This window comes from Danio aesculapii, chromosome 4, assembly GCF_903798145.1.
Source record: "Danio aesculapii chromosome 4, fDanAes4.1, whole genome shotgun sequence".
Lineage (NCBI taxonomy): Eukaryota > Metazoa > Chordata > Actinopteri > Cypriniformes > Danionidae > Danio > Danio aesculapii.
In genome coordinates this window covers 9,144,584-9,171,121 of record NC_079438.1, presented here as the reverse complement: position 1 = coordinate 9,171,121, position 26,538 = coordinate 9,144,584, and the positions used below count along the sequence as shown (strand labels likewise).

The 26,538-nt window shown below is 44.7% G+C and overlaps 23 non-coding genes and 1 pseudogene across 23 annotated transcripts; 8 read left to right on the top strand and 16 right to left on the bottom strand.

The window, feature by feature from the left end:
* Positions 1–1,251: 1,251 nt before the first annotated feature.
* trnas-gcu (transfer RNA serine (anticodon GCU)) lies at positions 1,252–1,333 on the top strand. The gene has a single exon. It is a non-coding gene; the product is annotated as a tRNA-Ser (tRNA).
* Positions 1,334–1,512: 179 nt separating this feature from the next.
* Positions 1,513–1,594, top strand: trnas-gcu (transfer RNA serine (anticodon GCU)). The gene has a single exon. It is a non-coding gene; the product is annotated as a tRNA-Ser (tRNA).
* A 3,590-nt stretch (positions 1,595–5,184) lies between these two features.
* Positions 5,185–5,266, bottom strand: trnas-aga (transfer RNA serine (anticodon AGA)). The gene has a single exon. It is a non-coding gene; the product is annotated as a tRNA-Ser (tRNA).
* A 1,371-nt stretch (positions 5,267–6,637) lies between these two features.
* On the bottom strand, positions 6,638–6,710 carry trnak-uuu (transfer RNA lysine (anticodon UUU)). The gene has a single exon. It is a non-coding gene; the product is annotated as a tRNA-Lys (tRNA).
* A 774-nt stretch (positions 6,711–7,484) lies between these two features.
* trnas-aga (transfer RNA serine (anticodon AGA)) lies at positions 7,485–7,566 on the bottom strand. The gene has a single exon. It is a non-coding gene; the product is annotated as a tRNA-Ser (tRNA).
* Positions 7,567–9,254: 1,688 nt separating this feature from the next.
* trnak-uuu (transfer RNA lysine (anticodon UUU)) lies at positions 9,255–9,327 on the bottom strand. The gene has a single exon. It is a non-coding gene; the product is annotated as a tRNA-Lys (tRNA).
* Positions 9,328–13,984: 4,657 nt separating this feature from the next.
* On the bottom strand, positions 13,985–14,071 carry trnay-gua (transfer RNA tyrosine (anticodon GUA)). The gene is given in 2 exon segments: positions 13,985–14,020; positions 14,035–14,071. It is a non-coding gene; the product is annotated as a tRNA-Tyr (tRNA).
* Positions 14,072–15,412: 1,341 nt separating this feature from the next.
* LOC130224047 (5S ribosomal RNA) lies at positions 15,413–15,531 on the top strand (annotated as a pseudogene).
* Positions 15,532–16,161: 630 nt separating this feature from the next.
* Positions 16,162–16,233, bottom strand: trnae-uuc (transfer RNA glutamic acid (anticodon UUC)). The gene has a single exon. It is a non-coding gene; the product is annotated as a tRNA-Glu (tRNA).
* Positions 16,234–16,995: 762 nt separating this feature from the next.
* Positions 16,996–17,067, top strand: trnae-cuc (transfer RNA glutamic acid (anticodon CUC)). Its single transcript has one exon. It is a non-coding gene; the product is annotated as a tRNA-Glu (tRNA).
* Positions 17,068–17,161: 94 nt separating this feature from the next.
* On the bottom strand, positions 17,162–17,248 carry trnay-gua (transfer RNA tyrosine (anticodon GUA)). Its single transcript is given in 2 exon segments — positions 17,162–17,197; positions 17,212–17,248. It is a non-coding gene; the product is annotated as a tRNA-Tyr (tRNA).
* A 78-nt stretch (positions 17,249–17,326) lies between these two features.
* Positions 17,327–17,398, bottom strand: trnae-uuc (transfer RNA glutamic acid (anticodon UUC)). Its single transcript has one exon. It is a non-coding gene; the product is annotated as a tRNA-Glu (tRNA).
* A 3,255-nt stretch (positions 17,399–20,653) lies between these two features.
* On the top strand, positions 20,654–20,725 carry trnae-cuc (transfer RNA glutamic acid (anticodon CUC)). Its single transcript has one exon. It is a non-coding gene; the product is annotated as a tRNA-Glu (tRNA).
* A 94-nt stretch (positions 20,726–20,819) lies between these two features.
* trnay-gua (transfer RNA tyrosine (anticodon GUA)) lies at positions 20,820–20,906 on the bottom strand. The gene is given in 2 exon segments: positions 20,820–20,855; positions 20,870–20,906. It is a non-coding gene; the product is annotated as a tRNA-Tyr (tRNA).
* A 79-nt stretch (positions 20,907–20,985) lies between these two features.
* On the bottom strand, positions 20,986–21,057 carry trnae-uuc (transfer RNA glutamic acid (anticodon UUC)). Its single transcript has one exon. It is a non-coding gene; the product is annotated as a tRNA-Glu (tRNA).
* A 1,051-nt stretch (positions 21,058–22,108) lies between these two features.
* Positions 22,109–22,180, top strand: trnae-cuc (transfer RNA glutamic acid (anticodon CUC)). Its single transcript has one exon. It is a non-coding gene; the product is annotated as a tRNA-Glu (tRNA).
* Positions 22,181–22,274: 94 nt separating this feature from the next.
* On the bottom strand, positions 22,275–22,361 carry trnay-gua (transfer RNA tyrosine (anticodon GUA)). Its single transcript is given in 2 exon segments — positions 22,275–22,310; positions 22,325–22,361. It is a non-coding gene; the product is annotated as a tRNA-Tyr (tRNA).
* Positions 22,362–22,439: 78 nt separating this feature from the next.
* Positions 22,440–22,511, bottom strand: trnae-uuc (transfer RNA glutamic acid (anticodon UUC)). Its single transcript has one exon. It is a non-coding gene; the product is annotated as a tRNA-Glu (tRNA).
* A 1,344-nt stretch (positions 22,512–23,855) lies between these two features.
* On the top strand, positions 23,856–23,927 carry trnae-cuc (transfer RNA glutamic acid (anticodon CUC)). The gene has a single exon. It is a non-coding gene; the product is annotated as a tRNA-Glu (tRNA).
* A 94-nt stretch (positions 23,928–24,021) lies between these two features.
* trnay-gua (transfer RNA tyrosine (anticodon GUA)) lies at positions 24,022–24,108 on the bottom strand. The gene is given in 2 exon segments: positions 24,022–24,057; positions 24,072–24,108. It is a non-coding gene; the product is annotated as a tRNA-Tyr (tRNA).
* A 78-nt stretch (positions 24,109–24,186) lies between these two features.
* trnae-uuc (transfer RNA glutamic acid (anticodon UUC)) lies at positions 24,187–24,258 on the bottom strand. The gene has a single exon. It is a non-coding gene; the product is annotated as a tRNA-Glu (tRNA).
* A 758-nt stretch (positions 24,259–25,016) lies between these two features.
* On the top strand, positions 25,017–25,088 carry trnae-cuc (transfer RNA glutamic acid (anticodon CUC)). Its single transcript has one exon. It is a non-coding gene; the product is annotated as a tRNA-Glu (tRNA).
* A 94-nt stretch (positions 25,089–25,182) lies between these two features.
* trnay-gua (transfer RNA tyrosine (anticodon GUA)) lies at positions 25,183–25,269 on the bottom strand. The gene is given in 2 exon segments: positions 25,183–25,218; positions 25,233–25,269. It is a non-coding gene; the product is annotated as a tRNA-Tyr (tRNA).
* Positions 25,270–25,347: 78 nt separating this feature from the next.
* On the bottom strand, positions 25,348–25,419 carry trnae-uuc (transfer RNA glutamic acid (anticodon UUC)). Its single transcript has one exon. It is a non-coding gene; the product is annotated as a tRNA-Glu (tRNA).
* Between the last annotated feature and the right edge of the window lie 1,119 nt (positions 25,420–26,538).

The following is a 26,538-nucleotide window of genomic DNA, read 5'->3' as shown; positions in this document are numbered from 1 at the left end:
TGTTATAAATCAAGAAGTTGAAGATCCCGACTAAAGCAGACTCTGTCCTCCATCATGGTGACTTCAAATGAACGACAATTTCATTAAGAGCTTTTGTTCATGTGACAGAAATAAAGTCAAAGGTCAGTAATAAGTGACGCTCCTGATGTTTGTGGAGTTGTTTAATGATCTCTTCTGAGATCTTGACAAATAAAAGTTTTATTGTGTAATTATTTTTATTAATTATTATTTTTAGAGTTTTATTCTCAGTTGATTTCATCTTTGATTTTGGCTGTAATTTGTTTTATTTGGTCTTGTTGTTCTTTCCTTCAGTGATTCTGCTTGTTAACACTTGTTCATCAATAATTATTAATCCTCCTTTAATTAGACACTTATTTATCTCATTAACGTCATCACTGTCTGAGTGTTCAACCCTCTGTAGTGAGGACACTAGTGAGGATTTTGCTCTGGGATTTGAGGGGTTAAATGTGTTCGATGAAAAATACAGACTGTGGAATGTATTTTTAACAGAAATATTCTGTAGATTGAATTTACAAATGTAAAATGTTAAAAACGGTAGATTACTGGCAACCACAGCTGCCAGTATTTTTTTGTAAAATCAGGAAAAACAACAGCAAAATACTGTAAAACATTTTTGTTTCACCATTGTGGAGGATAGTAGCATCTGTGTGCAAGTCCAAGATGAACTCAGTGAACCTGATGTTATGCTGCATCTTCTTTTGTTTAAAGGTAACTGTGTAGTTACTAATGCAGTGAAAGTGTGTGTTAATTACAGTCACACATGAACACAATAATGCATTTAATGACTTTATTTAATGAGTTTTTGTAGTGAACTGATGTACGATGGTTCTCAATATGCTCAGATATATTACTTAGACATTTAAAATGTTGATTTTAATGCCAGTAAATGCCAAATAAAACGTAGTTGTTTTCTGCAAATATAAATAATTAACTCAAAGGTTTGTAAATGATCATTGCATCAGTTAATGAATACAATTTACTCTTGTTAAAAATACAACATTTTTCTATGAAAACAATTTTAAAGAAAAAGTTCTGGCAACCATAGCTGCCAGTATTTTTCCGGAAATTTTACAGAATTGTTTTTACAGTGTAACTTACTTGCACCCTCTTTGTGCTTCGAAGCATGTTATGCCAAAATTGAGTGTCATCTTACCGAAAATAGTTGCAAAAACATACATGTACACATATGTGCCACAGTCCAGCCTCCATCAGTAAAGTGGCAACCTATGTGATGAGGTGGCCGAGTGGTTAAGGCGATGGACTGCTAATCCATTGTGCTCTGCACGCGTGGGTTCGAATCCCATCCTCGTCGTTCAAATGCTCTGACATTTGAGAGATCCCGGTAATTCAGTGGAAGGTGTGATACTTTTACCCTCTTAGCGTTTTGAAGGGTGTTGCTGCAAAATTTAATGTCATCTGTATCGAAAGTAGCTGCAAATACATACATATATGCCAAAGTCCAGCCCCCATCAGGAAAGTGGCTACATGCATGACGAGGTGGCCGAGTGGTTAAGGTGATGGACTGCTAATCCATTGTGCTCTGCATGCATGGGTTTGAATCCCATCCTCGTCGCTCATTTAAGAGAGCCTGGTGCTTACGGGGAACTTATCTTACTCGCACCATCTTCGTGCTTCTAAGCATGTTATGGCAAAATTGAATGTCATCTTACCGAATATTTTTGCAAAATAGTTGCAAGAACATACATATACACATATGTGCCACAGTCCAGCCTCCATCAGGAAAGCGAGAACATATGTGACAAGGTGGCTGAGTGGTTAAAGCGACGGACAGTTAATCGATTGTGCTAATGAGGTGGCCGAGTAGTTAAGGTGATGCACTTCTAATCCATTGTGCACTGCATGTGTGGGTTTGAATCCCATCCTTGTCACTCATTTTCTCTGGTGTTTGAGAGAGCCCGGTGCTTCCGTGGAAGGTGTTTTACTCACACCCTCTTAGCGTTTTGAAGGATGTTATGGTAACAGTTAATCCAGCCTCCGGCAGGGATGGACCGCTAATCCACTGTGCTCCATCTGTGTGGGTTCAAATCCCATTCTCGTCGTTCAATTGCTTTTGCATTTTAGAGAGCCTGGTGCTTCTGCTCGCATTCTGAAGAATGTTGTGGTACAGATTAATCCAGCCTGCTGCATGTTTAGGAGCTCAACGAAAGTTGCAACATGTTAAAGAAACAGAAGCAGAACAGGGTATTGATTTGTCCAAAAATAATTACTTATACATTGTTTCATTTTACTTAAAGAAAAGTATACACCACTTATGTGAATCTGGAAGAGGAGAATTGTGGGTAATCTGGTAAAGGGGGCGGAGTTACAACGGCAGAGAAAAGGGTTGAGATTGGGATGTATTTATTGGGCTGTACAGGGACTGGGGTAAGGTAATGAAGAATGCAAGGGCACTGAAACCATATTTTGACAGAAATCCAAGGTCAGCTATGCTGCCGTTTTTAGACTCAGGCATTCTGTCTAGTTTCTCTCCAACAAAACCAGAAGAAACATGTTGCAGTTAATGTTGAACAATAAAGCCTGGTTTATACTTCTGTGTCAAGTGATCAGCGTGATCCACGGCGCAAGCCTTGCACGTAGCCGTGCACTTATACCTCTGCACACTGTTTCTGTTGCTCTGCAATACACTTCCGAAACGCTAGCTGGCAGTAGGTGTTTATGTTTCTCTGTGTTGAGTTTCTTCGCTGGTGTTTTGTTTTTTTCTGAACGCTTCCTTAATGTGCAAGTGGCTCAAATTCGCTCATTTTGAGACAGGAACCAGTGGACGTGCAACAACTTTAATTAAGAGGTAAACACAAAACAACAGTCTCCATGCGGAGCTCCTTCATGGGACTCCACACTTTTTTCTGTGTTGAGTTTCTTCGCTGGTGTTTTATTTTTTAATTGGGTTGCAAAACTTTACTGTAAGACATTTTTCAGATCATGGTGATTTTTTTAACTGACTGAAGTTTCTATTGCTGACTACATAATGTTGAGTCCTAACATCCGCTTTAAAAATCTGAATTTCCCATCACCAGACTGGATTAATAATTCAGAGGCTCCTGGGCACAATGTCTTGTAGGCAACCGCCTAGCGACACATTAGCAACTGTCTAGCAACCACCTAGCAACACCTAAGCAACCGCCTAGCAATGCCTTAGAAGCCTCCTAGCAACCACATAGCAACCACAGAGCAACACCTTAGCAAACGCCTAGCAACACCTTAGCAACTACCTAGCAACGCCTTAGCAACCACATAGCAACACCTTAGCAACCACATAGCGACACCTTAGCAACCGCCTAGCAACCACATAGCAACACCTTAGCAACCACCTAGCAACACCTTAGCAACCCCTTAGCAACATCTTAGCAACTGCCTACCAACCACCTAGCAACACCTTAGCAACCACCTAGCAACACCTTAGCAACACCTTGGCAACCGCCTAGCAACACCTTAGCAACTTCATAGCAACCACCTAGCAACACCTTAGCAACCACCTAGCAACTACATAGCAACAACTTAGCAACTGCCTAGCAACCTTAGCAACCACCTAGCAACTACATAGCAACCACCTAGCAACGCCTTAGCAACCGCCTAGCAACCACATAGCAACACCTTAGCAACCACCTAGCAACACCTTAGCAACCCCTTAGCAACATCTTAGCAACTGCCTACCAACCACCTAGCAACACCTTAGCAACCGCCTAGCAACACCTTAGCAACTTCATAGCAACACCTTAGCAACCACCTAGCAACCGCCTAGCAACAACTTAGCAACCGCATAGCAACACCATTGCAACCACTTAGCAACCACCTAGCAACACCTTAGCAACCGTATAGCAACCACCTAGCAACACCTTAGCAACTGCATAGCAACCACCTAGCAACACCTTAGCAACCGCCTTAGCAAACACCTTAGCAACACCTTAGCAACCGCCTAGCAACCACCTAGCAACTGCATAGCAACCACCTAGCAATAACAGCCATGGCTAAAATGGTTAGCAACTGCCTAGCAACACCTTAGCAACCGCCTAGCAACCACCTTAGCAACCACTTAGCAATGCCTTAGCAACCGCCTAGCAACACCTTAGCAACTGCATAGTAACCACCTAGCAACACCTTAGCAACCGCCTAGCAACCACCTAGCAACACCTTAGCAACCACTTAGCAACCGCCTTGCAACACCTTAGCAAAATCTTAGCAACCGCCTAGCAACCACCTAGCAACACCTTAGCAACATCTTAGCAACCGCCTAGCAACCACCTAGCAACACCTCAGCAACCACCTAGCAATACCTTAGCAACCGCCTAGCAACACCTTAGCAACCGCATAGCAACCACCTAGCAACACCTTAGAAACCGCCTAGCAATAACCGACTGAGCGACCCGGGCTCCATGGCTGTGCCTCGCAAGCCATGGAGGGTTTAGGGTTGTGGTCGGCGCAGACCTTTACGGTACACAAAAGTTTACCGTGAGGTGGCGTTTGGACTTGTGGTTGGTGTAGATGTTGCTAAAACACAACAGGTTACTGTGAGGTTGGGTTTATGGTTGTTGTAGGTGTAGACGTCAGTAAAACGCAGTAGTTTGGACTCAATGTCATATAGGAGACAAAAAGATCAATGACAACTGCAGAAGGTCTTTCTGTTGTTGTGGCAATAAATGGAGACTTAACCATTGAAACGATTCCTTCCATGCCTTAGAAGCGTGACTTGATCAATGCTTACCTACACAGCATGCTGGCATCAAAGGACCCGCTGCTCATATCGAATCCCTAGTCTTCCACACTTTAGGAAACGTAAACATTCAGGACGTGCCATTAGCACAGCCTGCACTAAAAGGAGGCTGGAGATTACGGATGGCATCACAGAGTGCAACGTCAATGCCACCTTGAAAAGCATGCCGTGACCCGGATTCCAACCGGGGTTGCTGCGGCCACAACGCAGAGTACTAACCACTATACGATCACGGTGAGCTACGGGACAGCCGCTGGAACCTCGCTCTCTGTCATACGTCTTTGAAAATGAAGGGCCCCCAGGGCAGTCAGTTTGCGCGCGCTGCGGTTTTATTTTTGTTGCTTTTGCCCACCAGCACATCCCTTTTCCCCAGAAACGCTGGGGTTGCAAACAATAAAGGAAAGTCGCAAACTAAATCCTGCGCGCAGCCTGGACGTAGTCGGCAGGATTCGAACCTGCGCGAGGAGACCCCAATGGATTTCTAGTCCATCGCCTTAACCACTCGGCCACGACTACGAAGCTTGACCATTCCATTGTGCTCTTGCCTGGCGCATTGGTCGTGCTGCCCGATGACATGTAGAGCAAGCAAGAGCTCACCAGCAATAGATGTCGCTTATAGGGATGGTATGCAGTTTAACCCAAAGAATGACCAGTCTGTCAGACGAAGAAGAGCCAGAGTCAGAGATTTATATAAATAAATAAAGGTTACTGAAGATAGTTTGCAGTTACATCAGCAGAAGCCAGCTTCAACACTCGCCATGACTTCCTAGGCCGCTCTGCTTACAATCACAAATCAATAACAATTTTACTCTCACATAAGGTCATTAACTGCGTCACGCATATAGGTGTTCTAACCTGATTGGATAAAACACAGATAGACTAGGAAAATGTCCACGTGGGGTGCGTGCGTACAATTCTGAACAGTATCTCAAGCATAAACGTCAGACATCCACTAGACTGTTCAGAGCTGACTCCAGACCTATGAAACGGATCCACAATCAAATAGAACACACACACTTAAAGAATAATCTGTTTCTTATCCGAGGCTGAGTGTAGTCTCAGCCGTCTTTATCAAAACTGGTTAAAAACTGGTATAATCTACATTCAGGGAGTTATATCCTTACTACACAAAGTCTATCTTGAATAAAAAGTAGAATCACCTTAAAAGAATTAACCGTAAAAACAGCAAGACCCCTTAAGACATTTTAGATAGTATTAACTCTTAGAAATAACAACGGAGACAGTTGCTTCCGGTCCTCAGCCCTCAGCTCCACTCAAGGCCTCCGTGACCTCTGACTTAGTTTGGTGGCTCCTGAAAAAGTTATAAAGAGACAGGCAAAAGCACTGAACGTTCTTATATTAAGCAATGTGTTAACTTATTCATTAGTTAAAATCAATTCAAAGTTAATTACTCATTCAGATAATCAAATAATTATATAAAAATAATGAGAAACAAGATGATAAGGAAAGGAAAAACGTTGATTCATGCTGAGATGGATAGGAAGGTAGAAATCCGAATCCTCCACGCTCTACAAAAGTTGGCTTACACGCCCAAACAGGGACTTGAACCCAGGAACGTCAGATGAAAAGTCTGATGCTCTACCGTCTGAGTTATCCGGGATCACTGGGAGATTAGCTTAGATTTAAGCACTTGTGACGTGTCACAGTAGCAGCGTGCACTGAAAAGTGGGCTGTACAAAACAGGTGGCAAGAGGGGGGCGTGATGCCAATGTCTAATGCATCGTCTTAACCACTCGGCCGCAACTACAAGACTGCCTGTGCTCTCCATGTCCTCATGCCTAGTACACGTGTTGTGCATCCAGATGAAACTTTCAGCAAGCGATAGCTCACTGGCAAAAACTGTGGCTCCACAAGAAGAGCCTTACACGCCCAAGCAGGGACTTGAACCCTGGACCCTCAGATTAAAAGTCTAATGCTCTACCGACTGAGCTACCCGGGCTCCATGGCTGTGCCACGCAAGTAGGCAAGGTTTAGGGTTGTGGTCGGCGCAGACCTTTACGGTACACAAAAGTTTACCGTGAGGTGGCGTTTGGACTTGTGGTTGGTGTAGATGTTGCTAAAACACAACAGGTTACTGTGAGGTTGGGTTTATGGTTGTTGTAGGTGTAGACGTCAGTAAAACACAGTAGTTTGGACTCAATGTCATATAGGAGACAAAAAGATCAGTGACAACTGCAGAAGGTCTTTCTGTTGTTGTGGCAATAAATGGAGACTTAACCATTGAAACGATTCCTTCCATGCCTTAGAAGCGTGACTTGATCAATGCTTACCTACACAGCATGCTGGCATCAAAGGACCCGCTGCTCATATCGAATCCCTAGTCTTCCACACTTTAGGAAACGTAAACATTCAGGACGTGCCATTAGCACAGCCTGCACTAAAAGGAGGCTGGAGATTACGGATGGCATCACAGAGTGCAACGTCAATGCCACCTTGAAAAGCATTCCGTGACCCGGATTCGAACCGGGGTTGCTGCGGCCACAACGCAGAGTACTAACCACTATACGATCACGGCGAGCTACGGGACAGCCGCTGGAACCTCGCTCTCTGTCATACGTCTTTGAAAATGAAGGGCCCCCAGGGCAGTCAGTTTGCGCGCGCTGCGGTTTTATTTTTGTTGCTTTTGCCTACCAGCACATCCCTTTTCCCCAGAAACACTGGGGTTGCAAACAATAAAGGAAAGTCGCAAACTAAATCCTGCGCGCAGCCTGGACGTAGTCGGCAGGATTCGAACCTGCGCGGGGAGACCCCAATGGATTTCTAGACCATCGCCTTAACCACTCGGCCACGACTACGAAGCTTGACCATTCCATTGTGCTCTTGCCTGGCGCATTGGTCGTGCTGCCCGATGACATGTAGAGCAAGCAAGAGCTCACCAGCAATAGATGTCGCTTATAGGGATGGTATGCAGTTTAACCCAAAGAATGACCAGTCTGTCAGACGAAGAAGAGCCGGAGTCAGAGATTTATATAAATAAATAAAGGTTACTGAAGATAGTTTGCAGTTACATCAGCAGAAGCCAGCTTAAACACTCGCCATGACTTCCTAGGCCGCTCTGCTTACAATCACAAATCAATAACAATTTTACTCTCACATAAGGTCATTAACTGCGTCACGCATATAGGTGTTCTAACCTGATTGGATAAAACACAGATAGACTAGGAAAATGTCCACGTGGGGTGCGTGCGTACAATTCTGAACAGTATCTCAAGCATAAACGTCAGACATCCACTAGACTGTTCAGAGCTGACTCCAGACCTATGAAACGGATCCACAATCAAATAGAACACACACACTTAAAGAATAATCTGTTTCTTATCCGAGGCTGAGTGTAGTCTCAGCCGTCTTTATCAAAACTGGTTAAAAACTGGTATAATCTACATTCAGGGAGTTATATCCTTACTACACAAAGTCTATCTTGAATAAAAAGTAGAATCACCTTAAAAGAATTAACCGTAAAAACAGCAAGACCCCTTAAGACATTTTAGATAGTATTAACTCTTAGAAATAACAACGGAGACAGTTGCTTCCGGTCCTCAGCCCTCAGCTCCACTCAAGGCCTCCGTGACCTCTGACTTAGTTTGGTGGCTCCTGAAAAAGTTATAAAGAGACAGGCAAAAGCACTGAACGTTCTTATATTAAGCAATGTGTTAACTTATTCATTAGTTAAAATCAATTCAAAGTTAATTACTCATTCAGATAATCAAATAATTATATAAAAATAATGAGAAACAAGATGATAAGGAAAGGAAAAACGTTGATTCATGCTGAGATGGATAGGAAGGTAGAAATCCGAATCCTCCACGCTCTACAAAAGTTGGCTTACACGCCCAAACAGGGACTTGAACCCAGGAACGTCAGATGAAAAGTCTGACGCTCTACCGTCTGAGTTATCCGGGATCACTGGGAGATTAGCTTAGATTTAAGCACTTGTGACGTGTCACAGTAGCAGCGTGCACTGAAAAGTGGGCTGTACAAAACAGGTGGCAAGAGGGGGGCGTGATGCCAATGTCACCGTAAGGAATCCTGCCGTGACCCTGATTCGAAGCGGGGTTGCTGCGGCTACAAAGCAGAGTACTGACCACAATCCGATCACGGCGAGTTACCGGACAGCCGTCGTGGACCCTGTGCGACATGTTCCTCCCTCTGATTTGCCCCTTTCGGTTCAGTGAGCGCACGCTGTTGTTTTTCTCCTCCTACCAGCACTCCGCTTTTCCCAAGTAACGCTGGAATTGCAAACATTTGATGACTGTTGCAAGTTTAAAAAGGAAGAGGACGAGCACGTGGTCTGCAGGACTCGAACCAGCGAGAGAAGACCCCAACAGATTTCTAATACATCATCTTAACCACTCGGCCGCAACTACAAGACTGCCTGTGCTCTCCATGTCCTCATGCCTAGTACACGTGTTGTGCATCCAGATGAAACTTTCAGCAAGCGATAGCTCACTGGCAAAAACTGTGGCTCCACAAGAAGAGCCTTACACGCCCAAGCAGGGACTTGAACCCTGGACCCTCAGATTAAAAGTCTGATGCTCTACCGACTGAGCTACCCGGGCTCCATGGCTGTGCATCGCAAGTAGGCAAGGTTTAGGGTTACCGTGAGGTGGGGTTTGGACTTATGGTTGGTTTAGATGTTGCTAAAACACAACAGGTTACTGTGAGGTTGGTTTTATGGTTGCTGTAGGTGTACGAAGCACGAAGAGGGTGCAAGTAAGTTACCTTCCACGTAAACACCGGGCTATCTTAAACGAATGACCAGGATGGAATTTATTTTTTTTATTATTTGTATATGTATGTTTCTGCAATTATGTTCGGTAAGATGACTTTCAATTTTGCCATGACATGCTTCGAAGCACGAAGATTGTGTGAGTAAGATAACTCCCACGAAAGCACCAGGCTCTCTTAAATGAACAACGAGGATGGGATTCGAACCCATGCATCCAGAGAACAATGGATTAGCAGTCCATCGCCTCAACCACTCGGCCAACTCATCATGCATTTAGCCACTTTTCAGATGGGGGCTGGACTATGGCACGTAAGTATGTATTTGCAGCTATTTTCGGTACAGACGACATAACATTTTGCAGGAACATCCTTCAATTTTACTTGTCCCACCTACCTATGTTCCTATTGCCTAGACAGTGATCTACACCTACGTGCAAATGGCTTTTGCTTGGAAGCCAGCTATGCTCACCACTATACCACCAACGCTTGCAGACGTCTCTTGCCAGAGGAGCTCTTACTCCTCCTAAGGGTCTTCTTACACTGCAGATCCTCGTTAGTATAGTGGACAGTATCTCTGCCTGTCACGCTGAAGCCCAGGGTTCGATTCCCTGACAGGGAGGCCCTTTTTTTTTGTCTTTTACTTTTTAGCTGTTGCCTTTCACAATGGTGGCAATGGACTAAGTGATATATACAGCAGCCAAAGGAAATGCAATGGCCGGAAATCGAACCCGGGTCAACTATTTGGAAGGCAGCTATGCTTACCACTATACCACCACTGCTTGCAGATGTCTCGTGCCAGAAGAGCTCAAAAAGAATGCTTTCAACCAAGGCCCTCTTTGTCTTGGTTCTGCACTGAAAAACATGTCCAGCATATGGATCCCAACCATCTCAAGATGCACTGATCTACCCACATGTCATGGCACATCTTCACAAGAGTGGCGCCTGGCCATGTAATGTTACGGCAGCCAAAAGGTATACATTGGCTGGGAATCTACTTAGAAGCCAGCTATGCTCACCACTATATTACCAACGCTTGCGGACATCCTCTCACAGAAGTATAGAAATTAAAAGCTTTCGACCGAGGAGTTCTTTGTGTGAGCGAAAAAAAAAAAAGTCAAGTATGGATGCCATCTCTTTCTGACTTTGAGGTTGGATAAAGCGTTCGAAGGTACAACCTCACCAAAAAAAAACAGAGGTCAATAATTTCACTCTGCAGTGGTGGAGTTGTCATCTTCTGTCACCCAGTATTCACTGTAATGAGCTCCCCCGGTTTGAATGTCATTGCAAGGGTTGACTGGATGCAGCTCATGAAAGGGCAAGCTGACATTTTGTGGAGTAAAAGCTGGGCTATGTATAAGATTGAATGGGGTGCTTTGTTTGCTGCAAAACATGCTAATAATGTTCTGTGTGCACTGTTCATGTTACTGCTGATGGTACAAGGTATTTAAGGGTTAAATTCCCGAAGGAGGTGATATCACTCCCAAACAGTGCAAAATTTGATACTGAAGAAGGAACACAATATTTCCGAATTATGCATGACCGTCAAGTGAAAACTTGTCGCTTGTGTATGGGTCCTGGACATGTGTTTAAAGACTGTCCTGATTTTAAATGCTTTCAGTGTGAGGAGCAAGGACATTTCACAAGGGATTGCGATGCAGTGAAATGCCTGGATTGCAGAAAGGTGATGGTAAGATGTGAGTGTTGTATGGAGAAAGAAAATGTTACACAAATCCCAGAGACTGTTAAGGAAGCAAGGCAAATGATGGATGAAACAGAGTTGGGAAAGATTGGTGAAGTTGAGAAAGTAATTATTGAGAATACAGAGAGTAATGCGGGAAATCGAGATGAAATGGAAGATAATTTACTGGGAGGAGCAATGGCTGAGTGAGAGGTTAAAAAAAATTTCAATAGAATATAGTAAATGTATGAAAAACAAAAAGAAAATGAAATAAGAAAGAAGCTAGATAAAGAGTTAAGAAAAGGGACAGAGGGTGAGGGAAACGAAGATATTGTAAGGTTACAAGATAAGTTAAAAATAATAGAAGAAGAAAAATGCAAAGGTGCAATAATAAGAAGTAAAGCAAAATATGCAGTAGAAGGAGAAAGATCTACACAGTTCTTCTTTAATTTGGAAAGCAATAGGCAAAGAGCTGAATTAATAAAAGAGGTATTAAATAAAGAGGGGAAAGTAGAAACAGAAACTGAGGGGATTTTAAAAACAGTAAAGGATTTTTATAGTGATATGTTCAAAAAAACAAGGAACAAATGAAGAAGAGAAAGAATATTTAATAAAACAGATCAAATCAAAGTTAACAGAAAAAGACAAAAAATGTGATGAAGAAATTCAAAAAGAAGAAATAGAGGTGGCTATTAAGCAATTAATGCCAAGAAAAAGTCCAGGTGTAGATGGCATAACAAATGAATTTTATAAATATTTTAAAAATATTTTAGTACCGATTTTAAAAGAGATCTATGAAGAGGTTTTTATTAAAGAATTATTGAGTGAAAAGATGAGAATAGGAATGATAAAAATGATATACAAAGGAAAAGGGGACAAAAAAGATGTAAAGAATTTTAGACCAATAACAATGTTAAATACAGATATGAAGAGTTTAGCAAAAGTTTTAGCAAATAGGTTAAAATATTTTTACCCAAGATAATTAAAACGACACAGGCTTATGGGGTGCAAGGAAAAAACACAACAGATGTGGTGAAAAGTATAAGGGATACAATAGACTATATGAAAGAAAAAGAGAAAGGTTTTTTTAATAGGTTTAGATCTAGAGAAAGCTTTTGACAGGGTAGAGCATGATTTTTTATTTGCAGTTCTTAAAGAGTTTGGATTTGGGGAAAATTTTAGGAAATGGATTCAGATTTTTTATACAGATATTTTAACATGTAAAAAATGTAATGGTTTTTAACAGAATGTCTTCAACCAACAAGATCAGTAAGGCAGGGATTCTCATTGTCTGCTTTATTAAACACGCTGGTAGCTGAACCACTGGGATTGGCAATAAAATCAGATAGAAGCATTAAAGGGATACAAATAGAATAAAAAAGACAACAGAGAAGCTGTGTATCAATACGCGGATAATACTACATTGTTGGTTGAAGATATTCAGAGTATTAAAGGGGCGATGGAGATTTAGAGCGATATTGTAAAGCATCAAGAGCTAAGGTTAATGTTGGAAAAAGTATATGCATGAGGGTGGGAAGCAGTGGTGTAGTCGGGGCTCTTTTCCACTAGCTCCTTGGGTATTACGACTTCTGAGGATCAATAATTGTGTATACCCTCAGTATACTCACTTGTTTTGCTGATTAGACTTCCCTAATTTACGTGTATTCGCATCCCTTAACTGTATACCAAGTGCTTTTTTTAACTCTCATCTTAATTTGTTGCAATTGGTGCATTTTTGTTCATATTTTGCGCCATTCCCTGCCCCTGACGACCACAGCAGCTGTGAGAAAATTTTGTGAGTTTTTCAAAGTCTAAATGATGTCTCGCTGAAACGTTCAGGTAAAATAATAAAATAGCATGGGTGGGTTGGGTGGGTAATAGTACACCACCTTTTTTTAGGACTACACCACTGTTGGGAAGAGTAGAAGAAATAACACAACACATCCCCTTTAAAGAAGAAAAGCAACATACAAACATTTTGGGAATTTGGGTGGGGATGGATTCTAATAAAGCAGATATTTTAAATTGGGAGAGAGTTTTAAATGGAATTGAGAAAAGACTTAGATTTTGGAAAGCTCGAAATTTGACGTTAAATGGGAAAGTATTAATCTTAAATGCTTTAATGTTGTCAATGGTCTGGTATGTGTTAAGTGTAACTGCATTTCCTGAAGTATACTATAAAAAAATTAAGGATGTAGTTTTAAAATTTTTGTTGGGAAATGGAAGAGCCAAAATTGCTTATAATACTTTGATTGGGGAGGTAAAAGAAGGAGGTCTGGGACTTTTAGATAGCTTTTTAAAAATGAAAACATTAAGAATTAAGATTATTCAAAGGTTTTTGGAAGGGAAATGGATGTGATTTGGAAAAGTGTGTTAGACTATTATTTGAAGAAATGTGGACATTTTGATATGGGATGTAATGTTTTATGGATGAAAATGAAAAAAAAAAAGGATGATCTGCCAAGATTTTATGTTGAGGTCTTAGAATCATGTGGGGAATTTTTAGAAAATGTGTTTATTATACCAAAAGGAAGGGCTCAGATTGTAGAACAACCACTTTTTCTGAATCCAAATATTTTAAATGAAGGGAAAAAATGATTTTTGTCAGAGCAGCTGCAGCATACTTGCGTGGAGGCCCACAGCTAGGCTTGAGGGCAAGTTTCTGCAGGACCTTCCCTGGTGGCCTAGTGGTTAGGATTCGGCGCTCTCACCGCCGCGGCCCGGGTTCGATTTCTGGTCAGGGAACTTCGTTTTGAGCTCTAGCTATGAAGATATATGCGAACTGCACAGGCATGAAAGGGCAAAAGACCTCCTTCGAGCCGGAGTCGAACCAGCGACCTAAGGATTGCCAACAACACACCTACAGTCCTCCGCTCTACCAACTGAGCTATCGAAGGCTTATGAGAGTCCCACACAAGCACAAATACCAAGAATCCTGACCACTAGACCATATGGGAGCTGCCACTTATGAAGGCAGTCTTGGCAAAAACTTCAGTTCTTTCTGAAACAAAATTACGAAGACAATATCATGATTTGAAAAAAGCAATGCCAAAAGATTGTATTGAAATAATTGAAAAAAATGAGTTGGGGGATAAGGAAGAATTACCAGCGGTCTATTTTAAGAAGAAAAATGGAGAAAAGATCAATATGAGCTTATGTACAGTTAAGGGTTTTTATGTTGTTTTTAGATCAAAGGCTTTTATAAGACCTATAGCATTCAACTACTGGAAGGAAAGATATGATAATGTAAATGAAAAAGAAATATGGGGAAATGTCAGAATGGAACCATATATGGAACCAGTTTTAGACTATTTTAATTATTTATTGGGACATAATTGCATATTAACAGAAATGAGATTGTGTAAAATGGGAATTGAACAAGATATAATGTGTAAGGTGTTTATGAAGGAAGGGGAAGGTTTATTACATTTGTTCTTCTACTGTGAAAAGTTGGAGGAATTTATGAAAAAAAATTAAAGAAAATTGCTAAATCGTTAATAGGGGACAAATATGTGGATGAACAAAAGAACTGGGAAAAAATGTTTTTACTTGGTCAAAATGAATGTGGTATTTATGCTGTTAATCTATGTATAACAATTGCTAAGTATGTGATATGGATAAGGAGAAATATGGCTAAACATGATGGGAAGACAGTGGATATATGGCGTATGTTTAAAAACAGAATGGAGATGGCTGTAAAATTGATATTCAACTATCTTATAGTACAAGAAAAGGAGGATGTATTTATAGAAATAATGGTAAAAGGGAACGTAAATGGTTGAATACAAGGACAACATTTTAAGTTGGTTATGGGAAAAATATGAAGTCTAATAATGAGTGTTGTAAGTATCATGTGATTTTTATGTGATGTAATCATTTCTTTGTAAAAATGTAAATTTTTGAGTTGAATAAAAAATAAAAAAAAGGAATGCCTGATCTCATCTGAACTCGGAAGCAAAGCAGGATGGGAGACCGCCTGGGAATACCAGGTGCTGTAAGCTTTTTGAACTCCTTCATTTGGCAGCTAATACACTTCCCCGTGTCACAGCACTTCTGCTGGTGTCTTTTCTCGCATTCATTTTATTTGGGAGGGTGTGACCAAAAAAAAAAAACACAGGTAAACAGTTGAGGGGACAAGGGCCTTGTTTCTGTCGGTGCTGTTTCAATGCAAGCTGAGCTTAGCTCGGCTCCTGGTGCTGCGCCTCTTTTTAAATAGCTAACTCTTGACAGCTGCTCTTGCTTGCAGCCATACCACCCTGGCAATGCCTGATCTCATCTGAACTCGCAAGCAAAACTGGGTTGGACCTGGTTAGTACTTGGATGGGAGACCGCCTGGGAGAACCAGGTGCTGTAAGCTTTTTGAATTTCTTCATTTGGCAGCTAATACACTTCCTAAAATACAAAAAAAAAAAAAAAAAACATGAATTCTTTTTTAACAAGTAGGCTTGGTTTACGGTTGGTGTAGCTGTAGTAGACGTTTATAAAAATCAGCAGATGGGGCAGCCTTTGAAACCAGGGGAGCACCCCACGGGCTCTGTGCTGGCAGCCCCTTAAACTCGACTCACTCCAGAGTGGAACTGAACAGCTCCAGCTGGAGCGAAAGGCGACCGCAGTCTTGGCACAAGTGGGCCAGTCTTGGCAAAAGCTTCAGTTCTTTCTGATCGTGCACACTTCTAGTGGTCAGGATTCGCCGCTCTTACCGCCGCAGCCCGGGTTCGATTCCTGGTCAGGGAACTTCCTTTTCACCTCTATGGTGAACTTTGAGTTCTAGCGACTAAAATATAATCGAACTGCACAGGCATGAAAGCAGCTCTAAACGCAAAAGATCTCCTTCGAGCCAGACCAGCGACCTAAGGATTGCCAACGTCCCACCTACAGTCCTCCGCTATACCAACTGAGCTATCGAAGGCTTACGACAATTGAGCACAAGCCCATCCCCTTAAGGTTGCTGCAGGCCAAAAAGGGCTGAAGCAAAAACACTCAAGCCTTCCCATACCGGGAGTCGTACCCGGGCCGCCTGGGTGAAAACCAGGAATCCTGACCGCTAGACCATATGGGAGCTACCACTTGTGAGGGCCAGTCTTGGCACAAACTTCAGTTCTTTCTGATCGTGCACACTTCACTGCCTCTCTTGCACAAGTACCACTCATACATTTACGCACGCTCTCATACACAGTCTCATGGTTTCCGTAAGCTAGAATCCTCTGATGCATAGTCATTAGCGTTATCCTTTGTGCCACTGGCACTCTGTTCAGCACCTTGTTAGCACATTGTTTGAAACAAGGACAAGGCTCTGTCAACCTGGAGTTCCGTCACCACACATTCTGCTTTGTTTTTATGGCAAGAGGTTGTGTGGATGGGATGCTCTTACAGGATTCCTGACAGTCCCTCCATAGAAGACCTGAGATCCAGGGTCGGAGACTCTCTCCTCTCCAAAAGGAGGTTAAAAGCCATAGTTTTTTATGCATGTTTTATCAGAGCGCTTAGGTATTGCTGCAACTTAGAGACTTACAAGTGGAAGAGATTACGCTGCAAGTTGGCTGGGTGACTTCTAAGTGGTAGGGACATTTGCAACAAGTAGGCTTGGTTTACGGTTGGTGTAGCTGTAGTAGACGTTAATAAAAATCAGCAGTTGGGGCAGCCTTTGAAACCAGGGGAGCACCCCACGGGCTCTGTGCTGGCAGCCCCAGAAACTCGATTCACTCCAGAGTGGAACTGAAAAAGCTCCAGCGGGGGGGGGGGGGGGAAGGCGACTGCAGTGCACTGACTGACAGCACAGCAAAAGACCAAAGAAAGCCAGGGGCAAGTTTCTGCTGGGCCTTCCTTGAAGGTCTAGTGGTCAGGATTCGCCGCTCTCACCGCCGCGGCCCGGGTTCGATTCCCGGTCAGGGAACTTCCTTTTCACCTCTCTGGTGAACTTTGAGTTCTAGCGAGTAAAATATAATGGAACTGCACAGGCATGAAAGCAGCTCTGAGCGCAAAAGATTTCCTTCAAGCCGGAGTCGAACCAGCGACCTAAGGATTGCCAACATCCCACCTACAGTCCTCCGCTCTACCAACTGAGCTGTTGAAGGCTTACGAAAGTTGAGCACAAGCCCATCCCCTTAAGGTTGCTGCAGGCCAAAAAGGGCAGAAGCAAAAACACTCTAGCCTTCCCATACCGGGAGTCGAACCCGGGCCGCCTGGGTGAAAACCAGGAATCCTGACCGCTAGACCATATGGGAGCTGCCACATGTGAGGGCCAGTCTTGGCACAAACTTCAGTTCTTTCTGATCATGCACACTTCACTGCCTCTCTTGCACAAGTACCACTCATACATTTACGCACGCTCTCATACACAGTCTCATGGTTTCCGTAAGCTAGAATCCTCTGATGCATAGTCATTAGCATTATTCTTTGTGCCACTGGCACTCTGTTCAGCACCTTGTTAGCACATTGTTTGAAACAAGGACAAGGCTCTGTCAACCCGGGCTGCCTGGGTGAATACCAAGAATCCTGACCGCTAGACCATATGGAAGCTGCCACTTGTGAGGGCCAGTCTTGGCACAAACTTCAGTTCTTTCTGATCGTGCACACTTCACTGCCTCTCTTGCACAAGTACCACTCATTCATTTACGCACGCTCTCATACACAGTCTCATGGTTTCCGTAAGCTAGAATCCTCTGATGCATAGTCATTAGCGTTATCCTTTGTGCCACTGGCACTCTGTTCAGCACCTTGCTAGCACATTGTTTAAAACAAGGACAAGGCTCTGTCAACCCGGGCTGCCTGGGTGAATACCAAGAATCCTGACCGCTAGACCATATGGGAGCTGCCACTTGTGAGGGCCAGTCTTGGCACAAACTTCAGTTCTTTCTGATCATGCACACTTCACTGCCTCTCTTGCACAAGTACCACTCATACATTTACGCACGCTCTCATACACAGTCTCATGGTTTCCGTAAGCTAGAATCCTCTGATGCATAGTCATTAGCATTATCCTTTGTGCCACTGGCACTCTGTTCAGCACCTTGTTAGCACATTGTTTGAAACAAGGACAAGGCTCTGTCAACCCGGGCTGCCTGGGTGAATACCAAGAATCCTGACCGCCAGACCATATGGAAGCTGCCACTTGTGAGGGCCAGTCTTGGCACAAACTTCAGTTCTTTCTGATCGTGCACACTTCACTGCCTCTCTTGCACAAGTACCACTCATACATTTACGCACGCTCTCATACACAGTCTCATGGTTTCCGTAAGCTAGAATCCTCTGATGCATAGTCATTAGCGTTATCCTTTGTGCCACTGGCACTAAGTTCAGCACCTTGTTAGCACATTGTTTGAAACAAGGACAAGGCTCTGTCAACCCGGGCTGCCTGGGTGAATACCAAGAATCCTGACCGCTAGACCATATGGAAGCTGCCACTTGTGAGGGCCAGTCTTGGCACAAACTTCAGTTCTTTCTGATCGTGCACACTTCACTGCCTCTCTTGCACAAGTACCACTCATACATTTACGCACGCTCTCATACACAGTCTCATGGTTTCCGTAAGCTAGAATCCTCTGATGCATAGTCATTAGCGTTATCCTTTGTGCCACTGGCACTCTGTTCAGCACCTTGTTAGCACATTGTTTGAAACAAGGACAAGGCTCTGTCAACCCGGGCCGCCTGGGTGAATACCAGGAATCCTGACCGCTAGACCATATGGGAGCTGCCACTTGTGAGGGCCAGTCTTGGCACAAACTTCAGTTCTTTCTGATCATGCACACTTCACTGCCTCTCTTGCACAAGTACCACTCATACATTTACGCACGCTCTCATACACAGTCTCATGGTTTCCGTAAGCTAGAGTCCTCTGATGCATAGTCATTGGCATTATCCTTTGTGCCACTGGCACTCTGTTCAGCACCTTGTTAGCACATTGTTTGAAACAAGGACAAGGCTCTGTCAACCCGGGCTGCCTGGGTGAATACCATGAATCCTGACCGCTAGACCATATGGAAGCTGCCACTTGTGAGGGCCAGTCTTGGCACAAACTTCAGTTCTTTCTGATCGTGCACACTTCACTGCCTCTCTTGCACAAGTACCACTCATACATTTACGCACGCTCTCATACACAGTCTCATGGTTTCCGTAAGCTAGAATCCTCTGATGCATAGTCATTAGCGTTATCCTTTGTGCCACTGGCACTCTGTTCAGCACCTTGTTAGCACATTCTTTGAAACAAGGACAAGGCTCTGTCAACCCGGGCCGCCTAGGTGAATACCAAGAATCCTGACCGCTAGACCATATGGGAGCTGCCACTTGTGAGGGCCAGTCTTGGCACAAACTTCAGTTCTTTCTGATCGTGCACACTTCACTGCCTCTCTTGCACAAGTACCACTCATACATTTACGCACGGTCTCATACACAGTCTCATGGTTTCCGTAAGCTAGAATCCTCTGATTAAATTCAATTCAATTCACCTTTATTTGTATAGCGCTTATACAATGTAGATTGTGTCAAAGCAGCTTCACATAAAAGGTCACAGTAAATAGGAACAGTGTAGTTCAGTTTGTAGTGTTTAAGTTCAGTTCAGTTTAGCTCAGTTCAGTGTGGTTTAATAATCACTACTGAGAGTCCAAATACTGAAGAGCAAATCCAACGATGCGCAGCTCTACAGATCCCGAAACATGCAAGCCAGTGGCGACAGCGGAGAGGGAAAAAAAAACTTCACTAAAGGTGGAAGTGAAGAAAAAAAAACCTTGAGAGAAACCAGGCTCAGTTGGGCACGACCATTTTAATTTCTCCGCTGGCCAAACTTCACTGCCTCTCTTGCACAAGTACCACTCATACATTTACGCACGCTCTCATACACAGTCTCATGGTTTCCGTAAGCTAGAATCCTCTGACGCATAGTCATTAGCGTTATCCTTTGTGCCACTGGCACTCTGTTCAGCACCTTGTTAGCACATTGTTTGAAACAAGGACAAGGCTCTGTCAACCTGGAGTTCCGTCACCACACATTCTGCTTTGTTTTTATGGCAAGAGGTTGTGTGGATGGGATGCTCTTACAGGATTCCTGACAGTCCCTCCATAGAAGACCTGAGATCCAGGATCGGAGACTCTCTTCTCTCCAAAAGGAGGTTAAAAGCCATAGTTTCTTTTATGCATGTTTTATCAGAGCGCTTAGGTATTGCTGCAGCTTAGAGACTTACAAGTGGAAGTGATTACGCTGCAAGTTGGCTGGGTGACTTCTAAGTGGTAGGGACATTTGCAACAAGTAGGCTTGGTTTACGGTTGGTGTAGCTGTAGTAGATGTTAATAAAAATCAGCAGTTGGGGCAGCCTTTGAAACCAGGGGAGCACCCCACGGGCTCTGTGCTGGCAGCCCCAGAAACTCGATTCACTCCAGAGTGGAACTGAAAAAGCTCCAGCGGGGGGGAAAGGCGACTGCAGTGCACTGACTGACAGCACAGCAAAAAGACCAAAGAAAGCCAGGGGCAAGTTTCTGCTGGCCCTTCCCTGATGGTCTAGTGGTCAGGATTCGGCGCTCTCACCGCCGCGGCCCGGGTTCGATTCCCGGTCAGGGAACTTCCTTTTCACCTCTATGGTAAACTTTGAATTCTAGCGACTAAAATATAATCGAACTGCACAGGCATGAAAGCAGCTCTGAGCGCAAAAGATCTCCTTCGAGCCGGAGTCGAACCAGCGACCTAAGGATTGCCAACATCCCACCTACAGTCCTCCGCTCTACCAGCTGAGCTATCGAAGGCTTACGACAGTCGAGCAGAAGCCCATCGACTTAAGGTTGCTGCAGGCCAAAAAAGGGCAGAAGCAAAAACACTCTAGCCTTCCCATACCGGGAGTCGAACCCGGGGCGCCTGGGTGAAAACCAGGAATCCTGACCGCTAGACCATATGGGAGCAGCCACGTGTGAGGGCCAGTCTTGGCACAAACTTCAGTTCTTTCTGATCATGCACACTTCACTGCCTCTCTTGCAAAAGTAAAACTCATACATTTACGCACGCTCTCATACACACTCTCATGGTTTCCGTAAGCTAGAATCCTCTGATGCATAGTCATTAGCATTATCCTTTGTGCCATTGGCACTCTGTTCAGCACCTTGTTAGCACATTGTTTGAAACAAGGACAAGGCTCTGTCAACCCGGGCCGCCTGGGTGAATACCAAGAATCCTGACCACTAGACCATATGGGAGCTGCCACTTGTGAGGGCCAGTCTTGGCACAAACTTCAGTTCTTTCTGATCGTGCACACTTCACTGCCTCTCTTGCACAAGTACCACTCATTCATTTACGCACGCTCTCATACACAGTCTCATGGTTTCCGTAAGCTAGAATCCTCTGATGCATAGTCATTAGCGTTATCCTTTGTGCCACTGGCACTCTGTTCAGCACCTTGTTAGCACATTGTTTGAAACAAGGACAAGGCTCTGTCAACCTGGAGTTCCGTCACCATACATTCTGCTTTGTTTTTATGGCAAGAGGTTGTGTGGATGGGATGCTCTTACAGGATTCCTGACAGTCCCTCCATAGAAGACCTGAGATCCAGGGTCGGAGACTCTCTCCTCTCCAAAAGGAGGTTAAAAGCCATAGTTTCTTTTATGCATGTTTTATCAGAGCGCTTAGGTATTGCTGCAGCTTAGAGACTTACAAGTGGAAGAGATTACGCTGCAAGTTGGTTGGGTGACTTCTAAGTGGTAGGGACATTTGCAACAAGTATGCTTGGTTTACGGTTGGTGTAGCTGTAGTAAACGTTAATAAAAATCAGCAGTTGGGGCAGCCTTTGAAACCAGGGGAGCACCCCACGGGCTCTGTGCTGGCAGCCCCAGAAACTCGATTCACTCCAGAGTGGAACTGAAAAAGCTCCAGCGGGGGGGAAAGGCGACTGCAGTGCACTGACTGACAGCACAGCAAAAAGACCAAAGAAAGCCAGGGGCAAGTTTCTGCTGGCCCTTCCCTGATGGTCTAGTGGTCAGGATTCGGCGCTCTCACCGCCGCGGCCCGGGTTCGATTCCCGGTCAGGGAACTTACTTTTCACCTCTATGGTGAACTTTGAGTTCTAGCGACTAAAATATAATCGAACTGAACAGGCATGAAAGCAGCTCTGAGCGCAAAAGATCTCCTTCGAGCCAGAGTCGAACCAGCGACCTAAGGATTGCCAACATCCCACCTACAGTCCTCCGCTCTACCAACTGAGCTATCGAAGGCTTACGATAGTTGAGCACAAGCCCATCCCCTTAAGGTTGCTGCAGGCCAAAAAGGGCAGAAGCAAAAACACTCTAGCCTTCCCATACCGGGAGTCGAACCCGGGCCGCCTGGGTGAAAACCAGGAATCCTGACCGCTAGACCATATGGGAGCTGCCACTTGTGAGGGCCAGTCTTGGCACAAACTTCAGTTCTTTCTGATCATGCACACTTCACTGCCTCTCTTGCACAAGTACCACTCATACATTTACGCACGCTCTCATACACAGTCTCATGGTTTCCTTAAGCTAGAATCCTCTGATGCATAGTCATTAGCATTATCCTTTGTGCCACTGGCACTCTGTTCAGCACCTTGTTAGCACATTGTTTGAAACAAGGACAAGGCTCTGTCAACCCGGGCTGCCTGGGTGAATACCAAGAATCCTGACCGCTAGACCATATGGAAGCTGCCACTTGTGAGGGCCAGTCTTGGCACAAACTTCAGTTCTTTCTGATCATGCACACTTCACTGCCTCTCTTGCACAAGTACCACTCATACATTTACGCACGCTCTCATACACAGTCTCATGGTTTCCGTAAGCTAGAATCCTCTGATGCATAGTCATTAGCGTTATCCTTTGTGCCACTGGCACTCTGTTCAGCACCTTGTTAGCACATTGTTTGAAACAAGGACAAGGCTCTGTCAACCCGGGCCGCCTGGGAGAATACCAAGAATCCTGACCGCTAGACCATATGGGAGCTGCCACTTGTGAGGGCCAGTCTTGGCACAAACTTCAGTTCTTTCTGATCGTGCACACTTCACTGCCTCTCTTGCACAAGTACCACTCATACATTTACGCACGCTCTCATACACAGTCTCATGGTTTCCGTAAGCTAGAATCCTCTGATGCATAGTCATTAGCGTTATCCTTTGTGCCACTGGCACTCTGTTCAGCACCTTGTTAGCACATTGTTTGAAACAAGGACAAGGCTCTGTCAACCTGGAGTTCCGTCACCACACATTCTGCTTTGTTTTTATGGCAAGAGGTTGTGTGGATGGGATGCTCTTACAGGATTCCTGACAGTCCCTCCATAGAAGACCTGAGATCCAGGGTCGGAGACTCTCTTCTCTCCAAAAGGAGGTTAAAAGCCATAGTTTCTTTTATGCATGTTTTATCAGAGCGCTTAGGTATTGCTGCAGCTTAGAGACTTACAAGTGGAAGTGATTACGCTGCAAGTTGGCTGGGTGACTTCTAAGTGGTAGGGACATTTGCAACAAGTAGGCTTGGTTTACGGTTGGTGTAGCTGTAGTAGATGTTAATAAAAATCAGCAGTTGGGGCAGCCTTTGAAACCAGGGGAGCACCCCACGGGCTCTGTGCTGGCAGCCCCAGAAACTCGATTCACTCCAGAGTGGAACTGAAAAAGCTCCAGCGGGGGGGAAAGGCGACTGCAGTGCACTGACTGACAGCACAGCAAAAAGACCAAAGAAAGCCAGGGGCAAGTTTCTGCTGGCCCTTCCCTCATGGTCTAGTGGTCAGGATTCGGCGCTCTCACCGCCGCGGCCCGGGTTCGATTCCCGGTCAGGGAACTTCCTTTTCACCTCTATGGTGAACTTTGAGTTCTAGCGACTAAAATATAATCGAACTGCACAGGCATGAAAGCAGCTCTGAGCGCAAAAGATCTCCTTCGAGCCGGAGTCGAACCAGCGACCTAAGGATTGCCAACATCCCACCTACAGTCCTCCGCTCTACCAGCTGAGCTATCGAAGGCTTACGACAATCGAGCAGAAGCCCATCGACTTAAGGTTGCTGCAGGCCAAAAAGGGCAGAAGCAAAAACACTCTAGCCTTCCCATACCGGGAGTCGAACCCGGGGCGCCTGGGTGAAAACCAGGAATCCTGACCGCTAGACCATATGGGAGCAGCCACGTGTGAGGGCCAGTCTTGGCACAAACTTCAGTTCTTTGTGATCATGCACACTTCACTGCCTCTCTTGCAAAAGTAAAACTCATACATTTACGCACGCTCTCATACACAGTCTCATGGTTTCCGTAAGCTAGAATCCTCTGACGCATAGTCATTAGCGTTATCCTTTGTGCCACTGGCACTCTGTTCAGCACCTTGTTAGCACATTGTTTGAAACAAGGACAAGGCTCTGTCAACCTGGAGTTCCGTCACCACACATTCTGCTTTGTTTTTATGGCAAGAGGTTGTGTGGATGGGATGCTCTTACAGGATTCCTGACAGTCCCTCCATAGAAGACCTGAGATCCAGGATCGGAGACTCTCTTCTCTCCAAAAGAAGGTTAAAAGCCATAGTTTCTTTTATGCATGTTTTATCAGAGCGCTTAGGTATTGCTGCAGCTTAGAGACTTACAAGTGGAAGTGATTACGCTGCAAGTTGGCTGGGTGACTTCTAAGTGGTAGGGACATTTGCAACAAGTAGGCTTGGTTTACGGTTGGTGTAGCTGTAGTAGATGTTAATAAAAATCAGCAGTTGGGGCAGCCTTTGAAACCAGGGGAGCACCCCACGGGCTCTGTGCTGGCAGCCCCAGAAACTCGATTCACTCCAGAGTGGAACTGAAAAAGCTCCAGCGGGGGGGAAATGCGACTGCAGTGCACTGACTGACAGCACAGCAAAAAGACCAAAGAAAGCCAGGGGCAAGTTTCTGCTGGCCCTTCCCTGATGGTCTAGTGGTCAGGATTCGGCGCTCTCACCGCCGCGGCCCGGGTTCGATTCCCGGTCAGGGAACTTCCTTTTCACCTCTATGGTAAACTTTGAATTCTAGCGACTAAAATATAATCGAACTGCACAGGCATGAAAGCAGCTCTCAGCGCAAAAGATCTCCTTCGAGCCGGAGTCGAACCAGCGACCTAAGGATTGCCAACATCCCACCTACAGTCCTCCGCTCTACCAGCTGAGCTATCGAAGGCTTACGACAATCGAGCAGAAGCCCATCGACTTAAGGTTGCTGCAGGCCAAAAAGGGCAGAAGCAAAAACACTCTAGCCTTCCCATACCGGGAGTCGAACCCGGGGCGCCTGGGTGAAAACCAGGAATCCTGACCGCTAGACCATATGGGAGCAGCCACGTGTGAGGGCCAGTCTTGGCACAAACTTCAGTTCTTTCTGATCATGCACACTTCACTGCCTCTCTTGCAAAAGTAAAACTCATACATTTACGCACGCTCTCATACACAGTCTCATGGTTTCCGTAAGCTAGAATCCTCTGATGCATAGTCATTAGCATTATCCTTTGTGCCATTGGCACTCTGTTCAGCACCTTGTTAGCACATTGTTTGAAACAAGGACAAGGCTCTGTCAACCCGGCCTGCCTGGGTGAATACCAAGAATCCTGACCGCTAGACCATATGGAAGCTGCCACTTGTGAGGGCCAGTCTTGGCACAAACTTCAGTTCTTTCTGATCGTGCACACTTCACTGCCTCTCTTGCACAAGTACCACTCATACATTTACGCACGCTCTCATACACAGTCTCATGGTTTCCGTAAGCTAGAATCCTCTGATGCATAGTCATTAGCGTTATCCTTTGTGCCACTGGCACTCTGTTCAGCACCTTGTTAGCACATTGTTTGAAACAAGGACAAGGCTCTGTCAACCCGGGCCGCCTGGGTGAATACCAAGAATCCTGACCACTAGACCATATGGGAGCTGCCACTTGTGAGGGCCAGTCTTGGCACAAACTTCAGTTCTTTCTGATCGTGCACACTTCACTGCCTCTCTTGCACAAGTACCACTCATTCATTTACGCACGCTCTCATACACAGTCTCATGGTTTCCGTAAGCTAGAATCCTCTGATGCATAGTCATTAGCGTTATCCTTTGTGCCACTGGCACTCTGTTCAGCACCTTGTTAGCACATTGTTTGAAACAAGGACAAGGCTCTGTCAACCTGGAGTTCCGTCACCATACATTCTGCTTTGTTTTTATGGCAAGAGGTTGTGTGGATGGGATGCTCTTACAGGATTCCTGACAGTCCCTCCATAGAAGACCTGAGATCCAGGGTCGGAGACTCTCTTCTCTCCAAAAGGAGGTTAAAAGCCATAGTTTCTTTTATGCATGTTTTATCAGAGCGCTTAGGTATTGCTGCAGCTTAGAGACTTACAAGTGGAAGTGATTACGCTGCAAGTTGGCTGGGTGACTTCTAAGTGGTAGGGACATTTGCAACAAGTAGGCTTGGTTT